Source organism: Dama dama, chromosome 5 (assembly GCF_033118175.1).
Source record: "Dama dama isolate Ldn47 chromosome 5, ASM3311817v1, whole genome shotgun sequence".
In the NCBI taxonomy this organism is placed as follows: domain Eukaryota; kingdom Metazoa; phylum Chordata; class Mammalia; order Artiodactyla; family Cervidae; genus Dama; species Dama dama.
Window position 1 is genome coordinate 106,610,416 of NC_083685.1, and position 17,460 is coordinate 106,627,875.

Genomic DNA, 17,460 nt, shown 5'->3' on the forward strand with positions numbered 1-17,460 from the left:
ATAAGTTGAGTCTTTTCCTGGCTCTTCAGGGCCAGAAACATTTTCTCTTAATTCAAACCAAGCAAAGAAATTGACAGTGCTGAGAGTGGTGGTTTAGCTTGGGACTGGACATCCAGACTGCAGTCAGTGAATATTTTTTATGATTGATTGCCTTTAGCATTCAAGCAGTGGTTTTTTGTTTTGTCACTAAGTTCAAACAGTGTTTTGTCACTAAGTCATGTCCCACTAGGCTCTTCTCTCCATGGGATTCCCCAGGCAAAAATGCTGAAGTGGGTTGCCATTTCCTTCTCCAGGAAACACATTTATTAATGCTAAGGGGTAGTTGCTGGACGTCGAGTAAAATCTGTTTTTGCTGTGACTCTTACTAGTTGTATAGGTGGGAAAAACAGTCTTCCAAAAGTTAAATAATCCATAGATCTCTCCCAGATGGGATCTCTATTTGATAATAATTTGATTCAGCCACTAAGATGACTTGTTGTTTGAAAGGAAAGGGCTTTCAAGAAATCAAGGCGTCTTTTTTACATCTTGAGGATCAGAGTCAAATATCTGTGCAGTTTTAATCAGTTAAGGTTTGGTTGACTTGAAAGGAAGAAAGGTTATAGAGGGCCAGGGACAAAGAATTGCAAATTTATCTTTGTAACCTCACATCCTTGGGGAGAAATCCAGTTTCTGTAGCCACTTTAATTGTGTTGTAAACACAGACTGACCTGTGGAATTGGGTAGCCTGACAGTTGACTTAATTTAAACAGTTGAATTAGGTATGACTGGAAAACAGTCATTTTACTGGATATTCATTACATCCTTTTCTATCTCTAGAATATTTTCCTAATTCCTTTATTCAGCAGATGTCTATGAAGCACCTTCTGTGTGCCAGGCACAATACAGGATTCTCTGGGTGCATGTCCCTTGCCCTCAAAGAGTATTTAGGCTGATAGCAAAGAGCTCCCTTGAATCAACTAGTATTAGCAAGTTTTCTTGTTTTTTTACTATCACCCAAAAGGGATTTGTTACCGTTTTTGTTATTATTTATTTCTACATCTCCAAAAATGCTTTTAAGTGTACTTTTTATTACTTGTAAGCCAATTTCCCATCTCAGGAAAAACAGATCTCAGCTCCCAGTCAGTCCAGTTATGATCAGCTGTTTTCCTTAACTGGTAGAAAATAAACTGTGTACTATGAAGCCTTCTTAGTGGTCAGAAAAACTAGTAACTTATTTTAGTCAAGATAGAATCCAGGCTTGATATTATAATTTTTAAAAAGAGAAGCCTAAGTGGATGCAATAAGATGATTTTCAAAGATCAAGGATAGTTTTGTTAAACATTTTTACACCCAAAAGAAAAAGAAGGTTTAATTGTTTCTTTGGGACACAAACAAGAGAAAGACAAGGGGAGTGCTTCTGACTTTGAACTGGGTGTTATCTCCCCAGAGCTCCCACTGTTTAGGTTCTGGTTTCAGATTTGCAGGACCAGAATGTCAGTATTACAGGTGCATTCAGAAGATGATCAGGCTATATATACTGTAGACAGTGTAGAAAATTAATTCACAGAAAACAAATCCATGGACAAATAAGGATGGGGCTGCTACTTTGATTGTGGTCACTGAATGCCTTTTTAAAAAGAGATGACTGTTGAGCTAAATGTAAATAGCAAGAAGCAAGCAATATGAATATCTAGAAGTGTCTTCCAAGCTGAGGGAAGATAATGCTAAGGTTCTGAGATGGAAAACAGGCTTGGCTTATTTATAGAAAGAAGGCCAGTGTGTTTGTAGTAAGGGGTAGGTGATGAATTTGGCGTAATGGGCCAGTTTCTATTAGGACCCTGTAGGGCTCCAAAATCACTGCAGATGGTAACTGCAGCCATGAGATTAAAAGACGCTTGCTCCTTGGAAGAAAAACTATGACCAACCTAGACAGCATATTAAAAAGCAGAGATGTTACTTTGCCAACAAAGGTCCGTCTAGTCAAAGCTATGGTTTTTCCAGTAGTCATGTATAGATGTGAGAGTTGGACTATAAAGAAAGCTGAGCACGAAATAATTGATGCTTTTGAACTATGATGTTGAAGAAGGCTCTTGAGAGTCCCTTGGACTGCAAGGAGATCCAGCCAGTCCATCCTAAAGGAAATCAGTCCTGAATATTCATTGGAAGGACTGATGCTCAAGCTGAAACTCCAATACTTTGGCCACCTGATGCAAAGAGCTGACTCATTTGAAAAGACCCTGATGCTGGGAAAGATTAAAGGCAGGAGGAGAAGGGGACAACAGAGGATGAGATGGTTGGATGGCATCACTGACTCAATGGACATGAGCTTGAGTAAACTCCGGGAGTTGGTGATGGACAGGGAGGCCTGGCGTGCTGCAGTCCATGGAGTCGCAAAGAGTCAGGCATGACTGACTGATTGAACTGAACTGAACTCAGGGTCAGGTAAATGAGACAGAATTTTACTTTAAGTGTAGATAAATGGAAGCGTGACATGATTCAATTTACTTTAAAAAATATATGTATTTATTTATTTGGCTGTGTCAGGTCTTAGGTGCAGCACATGGGATCCTCGTTGCATCATTCAGGATCTTGTTTGCCGTGGAAGGACTCTAGTTGTAGCACATGAGCTTAGCTGCTCCACGGCATGTGAGATCTTAGTTCCCCAACCAGGGATCGAACCTATGTCCCGTGCAGTGCAAGGTGGATTGTTAACACTGGTTTACTTTTTAAAAGTTCATTGTGGCTGCTCTGTGGCCAGTAGATTATCCTACAGCAAAAGCTGGAAGATCAATTAGAAATGAGCTAACACTGGTTTTGGTGAGAGAAAACTGCACAAAAATGGATGAACTTTGAAATGGATTAATGTGGAATACATTAGGGAAGCAGTAAGCTGACAAGACTTGTTGATAGATGGGATATGGAAAGATATGGGTTTTGGCTTGAGTAACTGGATAGAAGATGGTGCCATTTAGTATTTTAGTCATGTTAGACTTCTCAAATGAATGTAATTAAGGAATGTTAGAAATTGTGCTTTTTAATTCTGTAAGCTTTCGGCAAAGGAGAGGGATCTCTTCTGGAAAAGACAGTGTTTGTTTGTTTTTGGTAAACTCAGAAAACTCTGACATATTAGAACAGTAGAGCTTTCATTTAAAAAAACTAACGATGATTAGGTGCTAAAATATAGAGTTATTTAAAAAGTGTTAGGACATAGGATTTTTTTTACCCAGGTTCTAGTCTGGAAAGTAGGCCTGAGCCTATCAACGGTTTGCCCAGGTGTCATTAATAATTGTGCTCAGAATTTGTTAGAACAAAAGAGCATAATTTTCAACAGAGTTACCACTTGAAAATGAAATCAGAATTGAAAGTTGTGATACATAGTTAGGTATCTTCTATCGGGTGTTTATCCAGTTCGTCCATGTTGAATAATCCCTGATCTAAGAATTATCTGGTCACAGGAATTAAAGTATTGGATTAGAAGCTGAAAGACTTGGAGTTCTGAACTCAGTCCACTTTATTAATAGTCATGTAACCATGATAGATTGTAACCTCTTAACTTCTGTTTCCTTATTTGTATTGTCTTTGTTTGTTTGTTTGTTGCCTTATTTGTAAAATACTTGCCTTGCATGCCTCACAGTTCTGTTAAAAAAAATCCCAAATAAAGTCCTGAATGTGAAAGTACTTTGAAGACAGTGAAGCTCTGACTGCTGCTTGTAAGGGAATGGTTATATAGCTTAAAGCACTTACCACAAAAGGACCTTAGAAGTCCTCTTAAAGGCGACAAAAAAGAGCTTGCTTTGGCAGCACAAATACTAAAATTTGAACAATACAGCGATCCAGAGAGGATTAGCATACCCCTCCCCCGCAAAAAAGACAAGGAAGGTAGGGGTGGGAGTGTTCAGGCTGTATCTCCACTGTGAATCTTGAGGTTATGATTTCCATTAAACTGTAGTAGTACTCAATTTATAGACCTATTCTGTGTGGTTTTGTAATTCTTAACCAGAATGACTTGTGAAACAGAGAACCCCAGATTAATGTGATGAGGATGATTTAATGTAAGTTTGGTTTTGCTCTCTTATTTGGTAGTTAGAATTTTATTCCTTGCCATAATGAAAATGAAAGGCAGCAAAATGTGATTAGCATTTTTTACTTAAAATTTTCCCCCTTTATTTGCTCCTTGGGCTATGGAGTGGGCTTTTGTTTGGTTTACTTGGAGTATCTTTTTCTTAGGAAAGGAGAAGTGTAAACATGCCAGAAGCTTGCTGGCAGTTGAAAGCAGCTGTTGGTCAGCAAGACAAAAGCTTGAGGGGGAAAAACAGGTTGGGGAATGGAAAATGTAAAGCAAGAGGGAGGAAAAACAGATTTGAAGGAGTGCTCAAGAAAAAAACATTTAAATCATTTTCCAAAAGGCTCAAGTTTTCTTTTTAAAAATCAGTCTTTGAGTTCAGGTACTATTCTTTGAGGTGATTGAAGAATGGGTTGGTCTTAGAGAAGAGTGAGTGAAAGGGAAAGATGGAGGACAGGTTTTCAGGAGGTTAGAGGTAGGTGATGAAGAGGAAGGAGAAAGTGCTCTGTGGAAACGTGAGAACTGACTGAGCATGTGCTGGGTTACTGTGCGTGTTATTCTTACTGAAAGATGAAGTCAGTCCCTTCACTCCCTCTGCTTAAGTAACCCTGGTGCTCTGTTCCCATTAACTGGGGGCAGTATTTAAGCAAGAGCTAAGTTTTTTATTATTGAGAAGATCTGGACTGAATTCATTGGCTTTTTTGGTTTGGTTCAGACTGTGTTATTGTGTATTTAATATATTGCTCTGATGTTGATTTTTTTTATGTTGATTAAAAAATAAAAAAAGCTTTTTTAACCTACTGTTCCCTCTGAATTCATTGTTTTTGAAAAAAAAATTTTTTTAAAAGCCTAATGAGAAGTAAAGAGATTGTGACACCTTCAGTTGAAGTCCTCCTGATTGACTTTCTCAGTTTCTTTTCCCCACCTCACTCCCAAGAGACAGTCTCTAATCTCTGACCATGAATTTCGTGACCATCCAATACAGGGTGTGTGTGTGAATGTATAAATTCTGTCACAGTCACTTTTTTCATTTATTCTATTTTTTCAAGATCTACATGGATCCACATAGATCTAGGTCCCTCGTTTTAGCTTTTTACCCTTCTGTATGAATATTTCAGTTTACCAAATCCCCAAACCTCCATGATGGATATTTAAATCGTTTCCATTTTTCTTTTTGCCATTACAGACAAAACTTCATTGAACATGGTTTTTTCCTCCTCCTTCCTTGTTACTGCTTTTTTGGTTTGATTTTTGTCCAAAATATCTTATTTTAATTCTCCCATTTTGCCAGTTTTCTTTTACTAAGACCAGAGGCTCTGAAATGTTCTTTTCCTATGGATTCTCTCTGGACTCTGATAAATATGGCAACCTTTGCATTTAATGTTTTGTATTTTTATTGTTTCATATCCAGTAGCTGATTTTCATATACATCATTGACTACTCACCTTTTCCCTTTCTCCATTATATGTTTTATTACTTTTTAACTCCTAGAATATGTCTCACCCATTACATGTAGGACTAGTAGAATACGTCTCACCCATTAAATGTAGTAGTTAGTGATCTCCAATCCAGTTCATGCAGTTCTTGTATTGTCTTATAAATTCAGCATGATCCAAATGTAGCTGTTACTTACAAAAGAGTTTCATGTAGCATTCTTAGCCAAAGTAAACATTTTAAAAGTGTAAGCCTTTACCTTAGAACTGTTACAGGTAGATTTTGTTTAGGGATCATATGATTCAGTGACCAGTGTTTCACTTGTATCTTTTTCTGGAATCTTTAATCCACTGTGGGGTGCGTGTTCAGTCGTGTCCACAAGGCCTGTAGCCTGCTAGACTCCTCTGTCCGTGGAATTTCCCGGGCAAGAATACTGGAGTGGGTTGCCATTTCCTTCTCCATTAATCCACTATACTTTAGTCATTATTGTGAGGTTGGGTGTATTTTTAATTTTTATGTTGCATGTCCCCCCCCCCCCCTTTTAAAAGGTGGATTCCTGTTCAGAGCTTTGAGCACTTGGAATGCTAAAGTGTTATAAAGGAAAACCGGTTCTCTTCTCTACTGATACACCCCCCCACCCCTACTGCCTGCTGAAGTGTTTGAGTAGGACTTCCTTTCTTGAATATATCAACTTTATGTCTTTAAGACATAATGTATGTCTAAAGACACAATATAGTCTTTAAGAATTTATGTGCTAAGTATGTTTAAAAGCAGTTGATAAGACCTTAAAATGGAAATGTTAGTAATAAATATAACTAGAATATCAAGTTCCTGTGTATTTTCTTCCAGATTTGTTTATGTCCTTAAGAAATAGTTCAAGTCACAAGTTGTTGTGGTTGGAAAGTAACCTTTGGATCTAGGCTTATTCTGACTTTATTGTAGGTGAAGTGTTCCACCGAAAGTATAAGCTCTATCTGTATGTTCAGAAGTATCTGTATGATCACCCAGTAGGCAGTTTTGTTCAGTGAATTATACCTTCCTTATTTTGTAATCACCAAGTTTCAATGGAGTTCCTTACCTGCTCTTTATCACATCAGTCCCATGTTTTATGCTGCAGAGAAATGCTTCTATTTTAAATCTTTCTTTAGAATAAAAATATGTTCTTATGTGGAACACCAGCACCATGAAGTTTTGTTTTTCCTTCCACTCTAGAAACTCTGCTATAAAAAGTTTTAGTTCCTAAGTCAAAAATAATTTTTTCTTTTAACCGTAGTTACCATCTTGGGATAGTTCATCTGGATCCGTAATAGAAGACTTTACTGTTTCTGTAGGCATCAAAATATAAAGAATCTTCTTCTTGAATTATATTTTTTTTGCATAATTCTTATTTAAAACACCTTTTTTCTTGATTTTATGAAAATATGCTCACTAAAAAAAAAAAAAACAACAACTTTAAAATAGTAGAAAGTATAACTAAAGGAAGCAATCCCTCAGTCTTCATGCCACATCTGGTTGAGTAGTTCCCTTAGTGGTTACGGCGACTTCCTTCTGCACCAGCAGTACAGGAGAGCTCTTGTCTCCCTGGGCTTTCCCAGCATTGTCATCATTAAAACTTGCCATGCACATTTGTTTTAGGGGAAGATACAATTTCGTTCATATCGACTTTTTATTTATCTGTAAGTCAGTAGTGATAAGAGCAGAAATCTGAATCTTGTTAGTAAAACTTTGTTAATAAATTTGATTTATAGAGAGGGGAAACCACCTTTTTTTCAAATGTGTAATGTTACTGTCTAATCTTTCAAGGATAGAAATCTAAAAGAAGAGCAGATTAATTCAATCATTTATTAAATAAGTATTTATTTCTGATTTTCCATGTGCCAGACACTGTCTGGGTATAGCAACAAAACAGATATCTGCGTTCTTACATCTCAGGTAAAGTATAGTAGATGACTTTCTGTGCTATAGAAAAAAATGAAGGAAAAATAAGACTGTGGCTGTGGGGGCAGGGGATGACATGTTTAAAGGTGTCAGGGAAGGCCTCACAGAGCTGGTGATTATTAGGGAAAGCCCCACAATGGTGAGGTTGTGTGCCAAGAGAATATCTGGGGAAAGAGTTATCCAGGTAGGATAAAGGGCAAGTACAAAGCCCTAAGGCAGGAACGAGCGTACTCTGTCTGAGAAACAGCAGCAGAGACGAGCAATGTGGCTGGAACACACAGAGCTCCAGAGGACATAATTGGAGATGAGGCAAGAGAGGTAATGAGGTCCAGATTGTGCAGGGCCTTTGCAGTTATTGTAAGGACTTTGGCTTTTATTCATAGTGAGATGGAAGTCATTGGAGGTTTCATCCATGATTAAACTAAAAAGGTAATGGCAAAAAATACTTAGGTTCAAAAGTTTTTGTTTGTTTCTTATAATTCAGGTATTAACTAATGGCTCCTGGTGAGCAGTCATACAAAAATTTAAACATTTGTGCCAGTACTGAAAATTTCCCAGAAATACAAATCTTAAGTATTACATTTAAATTCAGAGAAAGGAAGTATAATAGGAAAGCCTGTCTATAGATATTCATTCCTGGGTGGCCCTGCTTTATTACCGAGTTCTTATCCTGAGTTGTCTTGCAAAAAAAGTCAAGGATGTATTCTGTGGAAGACCGTGTATTCACCCTTAGACATTGGAGAAGATATATGCATACCATATGTACTCTTATTTTATTTTAATGCCTTGTATAACCACCATTTATACCTATAAATACCATTGCTGGCACCCAGAAGAAGCTTGTTGTGTTGTAGATCATAGCCCCATCTAGATCCTAGCCCCTACCACTGCTCAGAGGTATCACTGATCTGACATTTGTAGTAGTAGATTCTTCTTTGTGATTTCACCAAGTACGATTCATTGCAGACCAATATAACTTAGTGTTGTCTGTTTTTGAACTTTATATAATTAAATGGAATAATACCACATGTGTTCTGTCTTCTTTCAGAACCTAACTATATGTTTGTAAAGTTCATCTGTGTTGTTATGTAGAACTATAATTTAATTGCCATATATATATATTGCTGTCATGAACGTATCACAGTTTGTGCACTGTTGTGTTGACGTTTTTAGTTGTTAGTAGCATTGCTGCTGTGAATGTTCTCATTTATATGTGCTGATGGACATGTGCAGGACTTTCTCTGGGCCATATTTGGGGGTGGAATTGTTGGATCTTTAGTTAGGGGCTTCCCAGGTGGTGCAAGAATAAACTTGATTTCTAAAATGGTTGTACTAATTTGTCTTTCTACACACAGAACAGGGTGAAAGTGTTCCTGCTCCTTCTAGTCCTTATCACTATTGTCAGACTCTTAAATTTTGCCTGTCCACTAGGCCTAAAAGTGTGCATTCTAATTAACTGAGAAACCAAAACCTTAAACACAGTTGGTGTTCAGTAAATATCTGCTAGATGAATTTGACCTGACTCTTGCTATTTTAAATCTTCTAGTCATGACTTGTCCTCTTTTAGATTCAGTAGTTTAGTATGGTTTTTGGTGAGGGCTCAAATCAACTGCTGATAGTAACTAGACTTGGTTAACCAAAATAAGAGGAGCTTGTTTGTACCAGGGTAGCAGTTAAAGATAGCATTTACATTTTCAGGAAAAGATTCTGTTTTTTAGGAATCACCCACAATGTATGCAGTATTTCCTTTTCTCATAAAAAGGAAGATAGCACCAGAATTTTCTGCCTTGCTTATGTTCCCAGAAGCCTAGGAACCATTTTTATCCCTGTTTTTGAGTGACTTTGTAGGATATGGTAGATTATTTAGGGTGGTGGTGGTGGTGGTTAGCTAAGATATCTCACCGGTCTTCAATAGCAACCTCAGAGTAGCAGCTGTTTATTAAAACCATAGGATGCATAGCTTTGTTTATTTTTATTTTTATTTTATTTTTTTTATTCTTTTTTTTTTCCATAGCTTTATTTAAATGCATCTTGCTTCAGTGTAATTGATCCACAGAGCACTTTTTATAAAGGGTATTTTACATAAAAACTTGGTAGTAATTCTTTCAGCAGTTTGTGAAGTTGCTGGCAAAAATGATTGCTTTTATAATTGCTTTTATAAATGATTGCTCTTATAAATGTTGACATGGGGCAAGCCACTTATTTCATTATTGCTGTATTCATAGGCCAGTTCATTAGAAGAATTAACTTGAATTTTTCTGACTTTAATTTCTAAGTATAATCTTTTTGAGAGATGACTAGAAGCTAGAGCACTCAGAACTAGTGATGAGATACAAGAATGGTAATTTTTGACTAGTAAATCCTAGCTAATGTATCACTTGCTTTTGTAAAATTTTCTCTTTTCAGAATAGCCTAAGTAAAGTAAAGACTTGTATGAGATTCAGAATCGTAGGTCTGATTCATCATCTCTATTTCCCACAGAGATTTCCTGTTAGACAAGACAAATTAGAGTCTTCCTACTGACTTGGTGAGTTTTTACATAGTTTTATTTTAAACATAGTTTAAGATCATGAGGACAGAAGTGGAATGAAATGCATAGAAGTATTTATCATGACTGTCAAAGATACACATCTTGAGAGCAATCTACTATCTCATTTCAGTGCAAATAGTATGTAAAGGTGGAAGTCATACAAGGTGAGCATGTAAGTTTTTTTTTTTTAGTGAGCATTACAGTAAGTGTTAAACATTTTTCATAACTGGTTTCAAAAGAGGTTTTATTTTAAATATTCTTTCTTGGAGTAAACCAGAGTTATTTTATTCAGGTCTTCTCTGGTAACTGCTATATATAGGATAAGGTTTTACACTAATTATGGAGATGAGAAAAGATGTTTGGATTTAAAATTTTAATTAATGGTTGATAATACATGATCTGGATATTTTTAGAGTAAGATTATTTTTCTCCCTAGAAAAGATCTTCAGAGAAATTTGAATTATAGCTTATAAAAGGGAGATACCTTAAAGCAATTCATGGGCTTCATTTTACTCTATATATAAGAAGTTTGAGTTTGAGCAAATTGTCTTTGTGTATGTACTTTAAAACTCATCTCTCTATGTGTAACTTAGATATTTCTACCATTCTAGCGACCATCTTGAAAATTTTGCTTGTGGCATGAGATTCTTACCTCAAATGCTTATGTATGTTTTTATACAGTTTTATTGGATAAAATAAGTGTTATTGCACTTTAATCTTTTTGATTCTGCCAAATCATCAGGAGCCAGGAAATTGTGTTAAGACAGACATTTTAACTTTGACCTGTTTTGTCTGCCTGTGTGGTTTTACTTTTTCCTTGCGTCATGAATTTTGGAATGAACACTTAAAACCGAGAACTTCCTGCTCATCCTTTGTCCTATTTAGTTTAGTTAAAACCTTACCATTACCACAGAAATTGGCTTATTTTTAAGAACTTTAGAAAGGAGAATTTATTTTTTGCAGGTGGTTTTAGGTAGGGAACATGGATCCATCAGATTTCTCTACTTAATACCACACTTGAAGAAAATTAAAGCATACGTATACCTCAGTATCTCTTTTGTAGTTACAGAGAGGTCTAGATGTCTCTCATAACAAGTTTCCAGAGAATACTGAATTCTATACTACTAGATAGTAGTTGTTCAGTTGCTAAGTCGTGTCCAACTCTGCAAACTCATGGACTGTATGTAGCACACCAGGCTTCCTTGTCCTTTGTTATCTCCTGGAGTTTGTTCAGATTCATGTCCATTGAGTTGGTGATAGCTATTTAACCATCATGTTCTCTGCCATCCCCTTCTTCTTTTTCCTTAAATCTTTCTCAACATCAGAATCTTTTCCAAGAAGTTGCCTCTTTGCATCAGGTGGCCAAAGTATTAGAGTGTCAGCATCAGTCCTTCCAATGAATATTGAGAGTTGATTTCCTTTAGGATTGGCTGGTTTGATGTCCTTGGGGGGACATCAAGGGACTCTCAAGAGTCTTCTCTGGCACCACAGTTCCGAAGCATCAATTCTTTGGTGTTCAGCCTCCTTTATGGTCCAACTCTCACATCTGTACTTGATTAAATAGCTTTGCTATGTGGATGTTTGTTGGCAAAGTGATGTCTCTGTTTTTTAATACACTGTGTAGGTTTGTCATAGCTGTCCTCCCAAAGAGCAAGTATCCTTTAATTTCATGACTGTGGTCATTGTCTGCAGTGCTAGATAGTATGTAGTAGTAAATGCTGAAGAGAATTGGTTGCCCTTGTAGTAGACCAAATCCTCTGGAGCAGGTGGGTCTTTTCAGCTTCTGAATTAATGAAGTTATCACAAATTGTATACCCTAAGGGCAGTTTAGAATTTCTTCTTTGGTGTGCATTCTTTGGCCCCTTCTCTAGCAAGATTGTGTTAGCAAGAAATATTTTTAAATGTTTTGACTAAAACATTGGTGGGCAAAGAGAACTGCTTGTTGAATTTGGCTTCTATAAAAGCCAGAGGACCCTGTGAGATTATGCAACCTCTGCCTATTTGTTTCATAAAATGACTCTTAAGTTTTTTAATTCATTACGGATTGGACATGCTTAAATTGTATTAAGGCCAAGCCACTCATCTATTTGCTGTTTGAGTTTATAAGATTCTTCATAGTTGTAGTTGAGGGGAGAAGGTGAAAAACTGTAACTTCTCAAATCTCAAAAAAGCTTTGGGCATATAATTATATAATAGTCTCTTAACCATAAGGTTTTATACCTCTTCTTCTTCCTCTTCCTTCTTCTTTTTTAAAATTCTGTTCCAGCTCTTGTTTTAGAATAAATTTTCTCAACCTAGAAGTCTTTGATAACATGTGGGTTGTGTTAAAATCTTCATTTTTCCTAAGTTTGCTCTTTGTGGCCCTAGAGATTTTTGCCCAAGCCATTCAGTGGAATCAACACATTGTTATTATTATTTGTGAAAAGAGAAAAGTTGCTGATTGTTTGGTTCTGCCTATATAACTTCATTTCTAAAGGTGTTTTCCTTTGGAACCGAGATCCGCTTTGAAGTGAAATATAGCCCCTTTATAGTCAGATTTGTTTGCTGATTTGAATTCATGTCTTTCTATTTTAGCCATCTCCCAAATAATGGATTTTGAAAGTGATGTGTGGAGAAGCTTAATCTGATGAACACTGTCTGCCTTTTTCTTTTAAAGCAGTTGGAGGAAGTCGGCTTTTTTGTTTGTTTTGTATTTTATCCTAGCAGGGGTTTAGTAATTAACAACACCAGCACATCACCTGATGAAATAACCCAGACTTTGTGAAACCTGTGCTTGTTGCACTCATGGTTTATTCTGCAGGATCCTCCATTCAAGTGGAGACAGGAATTTTTTTTTTTCTTTTACGTTGTTATGTAGATGTAGTTATTTGTGCCTGAATTAAAAAGCAAAACAAAAACCCAAGAAGTCTTTTTAAGTTCTAAGGAGATGAAGTCCTGCAAGACTGTTGAGTGTCACCTACCTCTTTCCAGGGCAGACCTCTGCATTTGGAGCAGAGCATGCCCTCCCTGGGGGGCTTCCCAGGTGACGCTAGTGGTAAAGAACTCACTTACCAATTCAGGAGACATTAGAGATGTGGGTTCGATCCCTGAGTGGGGAAGATCTCCTGGAGGAGGGCATGGCAGCCCACTCCAGTATTCTTACCTGGAGAATCCTGTGGATCGAGGAACCTGATGGGTCCATAGGGTCGAAGAGTCCGATATGACTGAAGCAACTTAGCATGCACCACGCACATGCTCTCCCTGGACATATTTTTCAGGTAGGGGATTATGCTAATATGTCTATATCAACTTCTCTTACATAATGGATAGTTTTTGGGTAGAGGGAATGATTCCCTAGCCCTTAACGTAAATTGGCAATCAATTTTTCTGCTCTTTGATTTTTTTTTCTAACTGGAAAAGTTGCATCCAGATTGAGAATTATTCCGTATTTTAACCTTTGAGCTGGCTGCTGAGGTCTCCCTGGGGACAAGGACACTTTGTAGTTATTTATAACCTATAGGGAAGGGCAGTAAGACTGTAAACAGCCAGCACATGCTGAGGTTGGGAGTCAGTGGGAGCAGTCTATTGTTTATTCCTTTGCTTTCAATGACTTGAAATTCTTTCATGTATCTTCTTGTTCATCTTCATTTTGACTTTGGATGAGCCTTACTAGCCAGGCTATTTCTGTAAAAGTCTTATCTCATAACACATTGAGCAGAAGAAAAAATTAGCCTTTTTATGTTCAAAAGCATACCTAACCCTCACAGTCATTTCAGAGTCCATGCTTGCCTAAGAGATCTGTAAACTGGGAAAACCTTAATGGTATTGACATTCATATGTAATACTATACTTGTTTCTGAGTTTTCCTTATATGCAACAAATATACAAACATCTGAACTCTTGGTTAGATAAATATTGACTATGGTAGAAAATAGGTTCTGCATCATAGCCTGGTATAGAAAAAACTTAGTAATATGTCTGGACGTGTTTTAAAGGTGGATGTGTCTATCTCTGTGTTTCTCTCTGTATGTTTGTTTCTATACACATGTTTGCACATGCATATATTTAATGTTAATTATCATTTCTCTACATGTCAGTTTTAAGGGAATCAAACCCTATGTCAGACATGAAAATTATAAATCAATTCTAAGTAAATGCTAATAATCTACCTCATTTTTATCCATATATGGGAATTTTATTGTATAGAATTTAACTTGGAATAACTGAGAGGTCTAGCATGAGTTTCTGACAGCTGCTATAATGATACTTTCAGGATTCACTTATACTGGAAGATTTGTTTATCTTAACTGTTGTGGGTTCAGGAACTTCCCATTTAGCCCTGCCCATTTCTCTTTTTTCTCAACTTTTCTTGGATTTTTTTTTTTTTTAATCAAAGAAGAATGTAGTTTTGGAATGTATTAAATTAGTTCTTTAACACTGAAGATGAACCATTAGTTTCATTTTGTTTTTTGTAATGTAACTGCTTTACACTGCTGTGTTAGTTTCTGTAGCACAAGGAAATGAATCAGCTGTAGGCATACATGTATCCCTTCCCTCTTGGACCTCCCTCCCGCCCCCTCCACTTACCCCCTAGGCCACCGCTGAGCACTGAGCTGACTGCCTTGTGCTCAGTGTTTCCCACAGCTGTTTTACACATGGCAGCGTGTATGTGTCAGTCTTCATCTCCCAATGCGGCTCACCCTCCTTTTACCTCCGTGTGTCCACGTGTCCAGTCTCTATGTCTGTGCCTCTGGTCCTGCCCTGGAAATAGGTTCATCGGTACCATGTTTCTGGATTCCACATATATGCATTAATACATGATGTTTTTCTCTTTCTGACTTACTTCACCTTGTATGACAGACTCTGGGTCCATCCACATTTCTACCAGCCACCCAGTTGTGGCTGAGCAGTATTCCATTGTATATATGTGCCTCATCTTCTTCATCCGTTCTTCTGTAGATGGACATCTAGGTTGTTTCCATATCCTGAAAGTGAAAATGTTAGTCGAGGCTGACTCTTTGCGACCCCATGGGCTGTAGTCCATCAGTCTCCTCTGTCCATGGGATTCTCCAGGCAGGGGTATGGAGTTAGGTTGCTGTTCCTTCTCTAGGGGATCTTCCCGACCCAGAGATTGAACCTGGGTCTCCCACATTGCAGCCGGATTCTTGACCATCTGAGTCACCGTGTCCTGGCTGTTGTAAATAGTGCTGCAGTGAACGTTGGGGTACATGGGCCATTTGGTGGAGTACATGTACATATATATATTTTTTACATGTGTCACTTTAAATTATGGTTTTCTCAGAGTATATGCCTAGGCTTAGTTGCACTGCGACATATGGAATCTTAGTTCCCCATCAGGGAGTGAACCCTCATCCCCTGCTTTGGAAGGCAGATTCTTAACCACTGGACCACCAGGGAAGTCCCTAAAATATTTTGTTTTAAAAGTATGCTTGGATTCCTGTAGCTGTTATTCATTCAGCAACTCCTATTAACTAGAGCTCATTAAAGAAAAATATCATCCCAAAAGACAGTAGTTTAGTTAGTCAGTAGCAATTTCATTGAACAAATATTTATTGAATACTTATTATGATACCATTTTAAGCATAGGGGAATGCTGTTCTCTCATTGTGCTTTAACTTCTTAGTGGGAGAGACAGTAGACAAGTGAAAATATAAAAACAGGGCAATTTCAGATAGTGGTACTAAAAAAATGTAAGTTTGTTTACTGAATTTGTGAGTCTTCCTTGTTTTATAAACAAGTTCATTTGTATCATTTCTTTTTAGATTCCACATGTAAGGGGTGTCATAGGATATTTCTCCTCTGTCTGATTGAACTCATGGTTGCCAGGGGAAGGGATAGTTAGGGACTTTGGGAGGGTCATCTACACACTGCTGTACTTTAAATGGATAACTAACAAAAGCTATTGTATAACACATGCAACTCTGCTCAATGTTATGTGCCAGCCTGGATGGGAAGGGGATTTGGGGGAGAATGGATGCATGTATATGTATGGTACTACCACAGTGTTGTTAATTGACAAAATAAAAACTTTAAAGTTAAAAAAATAAAAAAGAAATGTAAACAGGGTAATGTGATGAAAAGGTTATAAGTAAGGACTGCTTCTGAACCCGTGGTCAGGGATGACCTGTCTGTGGATACTACATTTGACAGGACACCTAAATGATAAGAAGAAGCCAGCTGTGAAAAAATATGAGGGAAGAAAGAGCTTTCCAGGCTGAGGAAAGAGCCTGATGTGTTCACCAGATAGAACTAAAGGCCTGAGTAACTAAAGCCTGATGACTGAGAAGAGTAGGTGTTAGGTGAGGTCAAGAGATATACTGAAGCTTTGGCCGTCATGACAAAAGGCAGATTTTATTTGGATAACAATGGAAGCCACTGAATAATTCGTCTTGTTTCTCGTAAGGGTCTGATTTATAAGCCCTCTTATACCTTAGAGGAATTAATTGTAAAGTCTGCTAATTCTCTTTAAGATATTTTTATTCACTATTTGAAAAGGTAATATAGTCACATGGTTCAAAATTCAGTATGTACAAAAGGGAACATAATGGAAATTCTCCTTCCCATGCAAGTACCAGTTTCCTTCCTTGGAACTGGCCAGTGTCCCTAGAGTCTTGTATAGCTTTACAGAGATATTTTATACACACACACTAAATATTTTTGCGTGTTTAGATAGAAGGAGCTTCCCCATTCCTTTTTAAAATAAATATTATTATTACATTGTCTATACCATAATTTATTTAACCAATCCCCTGCTGATGGACTTTCAGGTTATTTCCTTTTTTTAAGTTGTTGTGATTGCAAATAGTGCCACATTGAAAAACCTTTTATATTTATCAGTAGGATAAATTTCTATATGTGGAACTGTTAGATCAAAGGGTATTTGTATTTCTAATTCATTTTGATATATATTTCCCTTCGTGGAGTTTATAACAGTCTATACTCCAATCAGAAATGCTCTCCTTACCCTAGGCAGGTGTTATCAAACATTTTAATCTTTGCAGAGTCACTGGGTGAATTAATGTGTGGTTTACTCTGCATTTATCCATTATAAATGAGAGTTGAAATTGTTTTCACATATTTAAGAGCCATTGATATTTACTTGTCTGTAAACCATTGGCTGTTCTTTGCCTATTTTTCTGTTAGGCTATTGATTTTTTTCTTCTTGCTCTTTAGAGTCACTCAATTCTAAATCTCCGTGTTATAGAATTAAAAAAAAAAAAAAAAGCCACTACAATATTGTAAAGAAATTAGCCTCCAACTAATAAAAATAAATGAAAAAAAAAAAGACGAAGGAGAAAAAAAAATACAGTGTTACATGTCAGTTATATCTCAGTTTTGTTAAAAAAGCAGTCATCTTTAACTTGTAAATTTTAGGAAGCATGTACCTGACGTGAGACATGAGAAACCCATCTTCCTTTGCTGATTGAAATCTCTCTTGATTGCCCCTAAGAAGTGTCTCTAAATTTTTTTTTAAAAGTGCATTTAAAATAAATAAATAAAAATAAAAAGTGCGGGG

General features: G+C 36.9%; 1 protein-coding gene across 3 annotated transcripts in view; it reads left to right on the forward strand.

Annotated features, from left to right (window-relative positions):
- SPOP (speckle type BTB/POZ protein) overlaps positions 1-17,460 on the forward strand; it is a 76,539-nt gene that overhangs the window by 30,580 nt on the left and 28,499 nt on the right. For 2 of the 3 annotated variants that reach the window (XM_061143780.1, XM_061143777.1), the window contains exon 2: positions 9,896-9,941. The exons of the other annotated variant lie outside the window; for it this stretch is intronic. The gene's annotated coding sequence lies outside the window, so the exon portion shown is untranslated. The remainder of the gene's footprint in view (positions 1-9,895; positions 9,942-17,460) is intronic. 3 annotated transcript variants of the gene reach the window in all.